This window comes from Natrix helvetica (genome assembly GCF_964273705.1).
Source record: "Natrix helvetica genome assembly, chromosome: 8".
NCBI classification, from domain to species: Eukaryota; Metazoa; Chordata; class Lepidosauria; order Squamata; family Natricidae; genus Natrix; species Natrix helvetica.
In genome coordinates, this window is record NC_138559.1 from 6,376,831 (window position 1) to 6,385,399 (window position 8,569).

The 8,569-nt window shown below is 47.7% G+C and overlaps 1 protein-coding gene across 1 annotated transcript in view; it reads right to left on the bottom strand.

Moving 5' to 3' along the window:
* Nucleotides 1-8,569, bottom strand: part of CNNM3 (cyclin and CBS domain divalent metal cation transport mediator 3) — a 54,141-nt gene that overhangs the window by 19,938 nt on the left and 25,634 nt on the right. The gene's annotated exons all lie outside the window — the stretch shown is intronic.

Genomic DNA, 8,569 nt, shown 5'->3' on the forward strand with positions numbered 1-8,569 from the left:
TGCACAAGACCCCTTACAGCCTGGAAAATAATTATCTGAAGTAGAAGACCAAAAACAAAAACAAAAAACAAATAGTTCCAATTATGCCAATGAGGTTCAACTCAAATCTTTGGGATGCTTTTGCTTAGTTTACTGAGTTGAGGCAGCTGATGGGCTGGCTGCCTTTGGCCAATTCTGAGCTGTTTGCTTTCATGATAATCCTCTGCTGGCCAGTTCTGAATGCCCACTTTGTTTATGTGCCGCCTTGCCCGTTGCCATGCAGGAAAGTGGGGCGCTGATGTTTCTTAAATACAAATGAGCTCTTTAAAAGCACCCGATGTCACTCTTTTGGGCATCCCACTGTATGCTGTGAGATCTTATACAACCTTGCAGAAAGCAGGAGAAGCATCCATTCTCTTACGTTTCTTGAGTCTGAATGGAATAGAATGGACTAGAATAGAATAGAGAATGGAATGGAATGGAAGAGACCAAGAGAATACAAGGAAATAATAGAAGAATAGGAATAGAATTGAAGAATAGAAACAAGATAGACTAGACTAATAAAATAGAAAAGAAGAAAATAATAGAAGAGAATAGAAGGATAGAAATAGAAGATGAGAAATAAGAATAGGATAGAAATACGGGGAATATTAATGTATACACTTTTACCTTATGAAAGTAATAATGAGAAAATGTGGAATAATTGAATGATGATAGATTGGAACCCAATATAAATGTGTATTGTTATTAGAAAGACATAAGTTGATCAAATGTAACACTTACGCTTAATCTGGTTAGTTTCAACTGCATTGGAATGTACGGCACCCAGGTGCCACACTGTTCATGCACTGATTTGATATTTACATAAAAAATAAAATAAAAAATAAAAACTTTAAAAAAATAAGGATAGGATAGGATAGAATAACAGAGTTGGGAGGGACCTTGGAGGACTTCTAGTCCAACCCCCTGCCTAGGCAGGAAACCCTATGCCAGGGGTGTCCAAACTTGGGAACTTTAAGACTTATGGACTTCAACTCCCAGAATTCTGGGAGTTGAAGTCCACAAGTCTTAAAGTTGCCAAGTTTGGACACCCCTGCCCTATGCCATTCCAGACAAATGGCTATCCAAGATCTTCTTAAAGACTTCCAGTGTTGGGGCATTCACAACTTCTGGAGGCAACTTCTGTTCCACTGATTATTGCTCTCCCTGTCAGGAAGTTTCTCCTCAGTTCTAAGTTGCTTCTGTCCTTTCCAAGAAGAGGCCCTTCCTTGCCTCTTTCCAGGCTTAGCCCAGAGGCTTGGAATTTGCTCCATGCACTAACCCTGGCGCCGTGCCACCAAGCTGACCTGGAGCCCGTTCCAAATGATCAGCAGGTGGCTGTTTTGTTCTCAGGCACACACTCCAGGCCTCTTGAAGGCTGATGACGCCACCCGTGAGTGGCATGATGTACGCCTTTCAGTTCAGGCCAGAGGAGGAGTCGAGCAAAAGCGGGAAGTCAGCTTTCCGTCAACGGCACCTGCAGTGAGCTGGAAGGGGCCCAAGAAGCCCAGCTGAAGAAGCAAGGAGAAGCAAGGCCGAGGGGGTCACTCTGCCCTCTCTTGAGCCCCATCCGTGGGCGCGACGACATGCAAACCTCTCCTGCCTCCATGGATGAAAGAAGAGCTGCTGCCAATCATATCTCAGTGGTTTTTCCTTTCAAACTCGGCAATTTCTCAAGGCGTGTGGACCAACTCCCAGAATTCATGATGGCTGAGGAATGTTCTGACCCAGCCTTAGCAGAAGCAAAAAACAGACTCCTTGTCACGAACCCCCCACCCTCTCTATTTACCTCTTGTGAAATTATGGCATTCTCCCATCGAAAAGTCCACAGCAGCAACAGACCTTACGAGTTCCTTGCGATAATTCGTGAGCTCCCAGCCGAAAGGCTGCAAATTAAGTTCTGGCAAGCAGTCTCTGTGGCACGAAACACAATGAGCAAAATCTTCAGAAATACGAACTGTTGTCTTCTACGACCACCACTCCCTTTTCCTTCTATTTATTTCCCATCCAGGGAATAAATTCAGCGTCCACGTGTGCTTTGCTTCCCAAGTCGACTCCTTGTCCTCCGTTGCTCACCTCTTCTAACTGCTCTGTGCATACGGGCATCTGGTACAGGCCCCAGCTGTTCTTCCTCCCCACTTACCTCAGCCTCCAAAGGCCGCTGCCTCTCTGGTGGCAAGGAAATGTCGTACAGACCTGGCTCTATCTCTGCGTATATACGCTGCAGAGCATCCATCAGAGCCTTCCCCAGACTCCAGCGCTGGCCCAAATTCCTCCCCAACCTCCTCCTCATCTGTCGCCAGCTCTGCTGGCAGCTGGCGGGCCACAGAATTCTGGGACTTGAAGTCCTCAGCCTCTTAAAATGGCGAAGTTTGAAAAATATAGAGGCAGAGAATACAAAATAACAGAGTGGGAAGCGGCTTTGGAGGTCTTGTAGTCTAACTTTCTGCTCAAGCAAGAGACCCTATACCGTTTTGGACAAATGGCGGTCCAATCTCTTCTTTAAAAACTTCCAGTGTTGGAGCACCCACATCTTCTGGAGGCAAGTCGTTCCACTGATTAATTGTTCTCACTAAAAAGGAAATTCCTTACTTCTAGGCTGAGTCTCTCTTTAGGCGTCCATCTGTTATTTCTGGGCTTGTCCCTCAGGTGCTTTTGAGAACAGGTATTTGGAGAATTTGGATAGAGGCGGAGAATTGAATGCGACTGTATGACTAATAGATATTTCAATGGGAAAGCATGCAAAAGCCATAAATTCTGGCACAGGTGACAGGTTTTTAGCTTTCCAAGAACACCAGCATTGCCAGATAGAGGCAAAGAGCAATATCTAACATGGCTTTTAAGGCAAAAAGCAAAAATCGTTCCCAACATGAGGCTCTTCTCCAGTGAGTCCTTCCTTCTCATCATGTGGCCAAAGGATTTGAGTTTCCTCTTCAACATCTGGCCTTCTAAAGAGCAGCCAGGGTGGATCTCCTCTAGGACTGACCGGTTGGATGGCCTTGCAGTACAAGGGACTCAATGCAGGAGTCTTCTTCTCCAGCACCAGAGTTCAAAGGCCTCCATTCTTTGGCACTCAGCCTTCCTTATGGTCCAACCTTCACAGCCATCCATTGCAACTGGGAAAACCAGAGCCTTGACTATACGCACTTTTGATTGGCAGGGTGATGTCTCTGCTTTTTAGTCTGCTGCCTAGCTTTGCCACTTTCCTCCCCAGGAGGTAGTGACAGATTTCATTTTCCTAGGCTCCAGATTCACTGCAGATGGGGACTGCAGCCAAGAAATTAAAAGACGCTTGCTCCTGGGAAGCCATAGTTAAGCAGGGGTGAAATGTGCCGTCCGTGTATAGCCACTCTCTTCCCCACTCTCTCCGAACCAAGCTAAAAATATCAACATGTACAAACAGGCCTGCATGGACCCCTTGCTGGGTGCAAACCACAAGCCTGAATTCAATGCATTCCTATAACCATTCGGATAGTGCAGCCAGGTGAGGAAAACACCGTCTCTGCGCACCCTGCGCACTGGCTTGGAAACAAGAGGCACGTTGTGCAATGCTGTATGGTTACCCCCTTCCGCAACTAGCTGCAAACCAAGCTCCTGGTTAATGCCCTGTTGATTCTCCATCATGAAGTTCAGCCTTTCTACATTCCAAAAGGTATGCCAAACATTCAGCGGCTGCATTCCATTCAACACGGCAGCCGGGCACCCACTTCTCTCTCTCTCTCTCTCTCTCTTTCTCTCTCTCTCTCTCTCTCTCTCTCTCTCTCTCACACACACACACACACACACACACACACACAGAGTGTTCATTTGGTTTAGTTGTCGGGATGAATCGGAGCAAAACCTGTTAATTCCTGCCACGTCTCTGGTGCAGAGTCTCTCTTGGTTATGAGGTCAATCAAAAGGGAGGGTGTTTTGGGTAAGAATGTGGGTGGGAGGGAGGAGAGGGAAGAACTTAATGTAGAGGAAAGTAAAGTCTTACACTTAGGCAAGAAAAACCCAAAATACACATATAGACTGGGTGAAACCAGGCTTAATAGCAGTCACTGTGAGGGGGATCTTGGGAGTCTTAGTGGACAACCAGTTAAATATGAGCCAGTGGTGTGCAGCGGGAACCAAAAAAGCCAATGCCATCCTAAATTGTATTAACACAGGGATACAACCAAGATCAAGGGAGGTACTAATACCACTCTATAAAGCCCTAGTAAGACCACCCCTAGAATCTTGCATCCAGTTTTGGTCACCACACTATAAAAAAGATGTGGAGACTCTAGAAAGAGTGCAGAGAAGAGCAACAAAGAGGATGAGGGGACTGGAGGAGAAAACACATGAAGAACGATTGCAGGAACTGGGCAGGGCTAGTCTAGTGAAGAGAAGGACCAGGGGAGACAGGAGAGCAGTCTTCCAATATTTGAGGAGCTGCTACAGAGAGTAGGGGGTCAAGCTATTTTCCAAAGCACCTGAAGGCCAGACAAGGAATAATGAATGGAAACAAATCAAAGGAGAGATTCAACCTAGAAAGAAGGAGAAATTTCCTGACAGTGAGAACAATCAACCCATGGAACAGGAATCGCCTTCGGAAGTTGTGGGAGCTTCATCACTGAAGGCTTTCAAGAAGAGACTGGACTGCCATCTGTCAGGAATGGTGCTGGGTCTCCTGCTTCGGTGGGGCTTGGACTAGATGACCTACAAGGTCCCTTCCAGCTCTGTTAGTCTGTTAAAGACCTGAATGGAAAGCACAAGATTCTTCGGGGGATTTAAACTCTGGCGTAGAAAACAACCTTGGCCCTCTTAGAAGGAAGTGCAGGAGTGGCGAAAGCTGACCTGTGAATCGGTTGTTTTGTTCTCCAGGACAGCAGCCAGATCCCCACAGCTATGCCGAGATCACGGGTGCCACTCGTCCTGCCAAGGGTTTCAGAAGGTGGCTGAGGAAACACACACACACACACACACACACACACACACACACACACAGGGAGGGCGATGCAGGTTCTTTACTAATGCAGAATGATTTTTATTTTATTTTATTTTTTGCTCTGCCAAGGACACAGCTGCCAAAAAAAAAAGCCCTACAAGAAATAAACGTACAGTATTTATGAATTGAATTGCTTCAATCCCGGTTGCAATTCCAGTCACAAGTCAAGGATCGATTTTACAATCCTTGAAGCAGGAGAGACAGGGATTGCACCCACGGCCACCCCAGGTAAATCGAACCTCTCAATGGACAAGAGGGGCGGGTTGAGCTACTTTCAAGAAATGCATAAGGCAGATCAAGTGGCAAAACTCCGGTAGCTGATGACATGCCCCAGCCGTGGCCTTTCGACCTACCTGTCTTTTATGGATACACAAGAGTTTGGTCCCTACCGTGCAGTCCCTCCAATACAGCGGGCAACAGGTCATTATGGGAATATCTAAAGAGCAGCCAAGTTTACCACTATGGTTCATTTCATGGAAGAGGGGAATAGAGTAGGGTAGAATAGAATAGAATATTGGAATGAAGCATAGAATAGAATAGGGACTAGAGTAGAGTGGAGTGGAGTGGAATTACGGAAAGGAGCCTGGAGGTCTTCTAGTCCAACCCCCTGCTCAGGCAGGAAACCCTACACCACTTCAGACAAATAGTTGTCCAACAGCTTCTTAAAAACTTCCAGTGTTGGAGCATTCACAATTTCTGGAGGCAAATTGTTCCACTAATTAACTGTTCTCACTGTCAGGAAATTTCTCCTCAGTTCTAAGTTGCTTCTGTCCTTGATTAGTTTCCACCCATTGCTTCTTGTCCTACCCTCAGGTGCCTTGGAGAATAGCTTGACTCCCTCTTCTTTGGGGCATCCCCTGAGATATTGGAAGACTGCTATCGTGTCATCCCTAGTCCTTCTTTTCATTGAACTAGAGCAGGGGTGTCCAAACTTGGGAACTTTAAGACTTGTGGACTTCAACTCCCAGAATTCTGGGAGTTGAAGTCCACAAGTCTTAAAGTTCCCAAGTTTGGACACCCCTGAACTAGAGATACTCAGTTCGTTCAACTGTTCTTTGTATGTTTTAGCCTCCAGTCTCCTTTTTTGCTGCTCTTCTCCACACTCTTTCTAGAGTCTCAACACCTTTTTTACATCGTGGTGACCAAAACTGTGCTCCCCCCATCATGGCTAGCTTCTGTTTTTGTTCTGAAGTCCAATTAAGATCAATTCATGACACGCTGCGTCATTTGGGAAATATGTCGAATCCACAGACCTCAGAGCCCCCGTTTGGGCTTGGACTTTAAGCAAGATTAGATCTTGTTAGATTAAGGTTAGATCTTAACCATTCACCATTAGATTTGAAGGGCACGTCCTAATCTAGTCTTTAAATTAATCAAAGAGAGAAGCAACCTGGAATTAAGGAGAAATTTCCTAACAGGGAGGACAATTAACCAGTGGAACAGCTTGCCATTAGGACGTTGGAGGAAATGTCCCTCTGGGTTCAGTTCCAAGTGGGGAGGAGGACACTGGAAACAATGGCGGCTGCTTGGAAAGATGGTTTTTAATGGTGGACAGGACCACATGGCTTTGAGGTCCTGGGAAAAAGGTCAGAGATGCTGAGAGTGCCCAGCTTTTGCACTCTGCACACCTCCCAAACCCTCTGCACGCCTCATTTTTTGAAAAAAAAAGGACATGCAGAGCTTTAGGAGGCTTGTAGAGTATTCCAGGGGGCTGGGGGGAAAAAACGAGCAAAAATCATGTTTTTTGCTCGTTTTTGCCCCCCCCCCCAGCCCCCAGGAGCATTCTATAAGCCCCCCAAAGCCTCGGCAAGTCCCATTTTTGCAAAGGGGGTGGGGTTTCGGTAGGCCAAAAATGCTGTATTCAGTGTACAAGACGCACCCAGATTTTCACTCTTTTTTGCGGGGGGAAAAGTTGCATCATACTCCGAAAAATACAGTATGTCTTAATCCCATCACCCTGGAGCTGAAGGGGAAGGGAGGCAGGGAGCTGCTTTGTCTTTAAAACATGTTTCTCCTTTTCTCATCCAGGAAAACGTAATATTCTGCCTTTTTAGTATTTCCTAAAATATTTCATTCCTCTAGGACAGTGATGGTGAACCTATGGCACACGTGCCACAGGTGGCACGTGGAGCCATTTGTCAGGGCACGCGAGGCGCTGCCCTGTCAGCTGGCCAGAGCACATGCGCGTGCTGGCCAGCTGAGTTCACCATTTTTAAAAGCCATTTTTCGCCCTCCCCAGGCTCCAGAGGCTTTATAGGAGCCTGGGGAGGGCGAAAGGAGCCTCTCCCCCCCCCCCCCCCGGAGGCCCTCCGGAGGCTTCAGGGACCGTCCGGAGGCTTCCCTGACGCCTTTGGAACGCTTAAAACGCCCCTCCGAGCAAACCGGAAATGACTCGGAGGGTCGTTTTGAGCGCTCCAAATGCGTCAGGGAAGCCTCCGGACAATCCCTGAAGCCTTCGGAGCGCTTAAAACGACCCTCCGAGCAAACCGGAAGTCACTTCTGGTTTGCTCGGAGGGGCGTTTTAAGCGCTCCGAAGACGTCAGGGAAGCCTCCGGACAATCCCTGAAGCCTCCGGAGGGCCTCCGGACGGGCGGGGGAGGCTCTTTTCGCCCTCCCCAGGCTCCTATAAAGCCTCTGGAGCCTGGGGAGGGCGAAAAAAGCATGTAAAAATGGGGGGAGCCTGTTGTGCGCGCATGTGCACGGGGGGGGGGTGTCGCACATTGCATTATGGGTGCGGCATGCCCGCACATGACCCCCCTGCACTCCGCCCACTTGTGGCACGCGAGCCAAAAAAGGTTCGCCATCGCTGCTCTAGGAGCAGGTTGGGTGCTAACTTCCTACAAGAAATTGTGGGCACTCCCATCACCAGAGGTTTTTGAAGAAGACAGTCATTTGTCTGGGATGGCATAGGTTCTCCTGCTTGGGCAGGAGGCTGGACTAGAAGACCTCCAAGGTCCCTTCCAGCTCTATTCTCCTCCTCCTCCTCCTCTGCTTTTTCTTCTGCCTGAGCCGTAAAAGCTAGTCTGGGAAGACTGAAAACACTGGGGAAGGCGGCAGGGGCAAAGACAGCTGGGCTGTTGCCAAGAATGTTGCACACATACTGGGGGGGGGGGGGGGGGGGAGAGATGTGTGTATATATACACACTTCCCTAAACTTTAATAGAGGTAAATAGCCTGAAATCCTAACTAACGGTTGTGTTCACACGTAATAAGTAACCCAGAAGTCAACAAAAGGCTTCCAGAATTTTCTTTTAATAGTTAAGGGAAAGGGGGAGCGGGGGTTGCTAGAAGAAAAAACTCCTTGGCACACCTTGGTGGAGGTGCGACTTTTGCTTAGGGAGCCACGCAAACCAGACCTGACTTGTTTCCCTCTGAGTATTGCCAGAAACAGGGCTGTGGGTTTGTTCTTGGCTTCTGCACCTAACTCTGTTGAAGGCAAGAGGACAGAATTCCCAGTTTTAAGCAGATCGCTGATGGAGAAACGCCAAGCAGATCCATTCGTTTTGGTCCGTTGCTCCTGCAGAATTCCAGCACTCTGCAACCTACACAAACCATGTTCGTTCCGGCAATAGCCCAGTG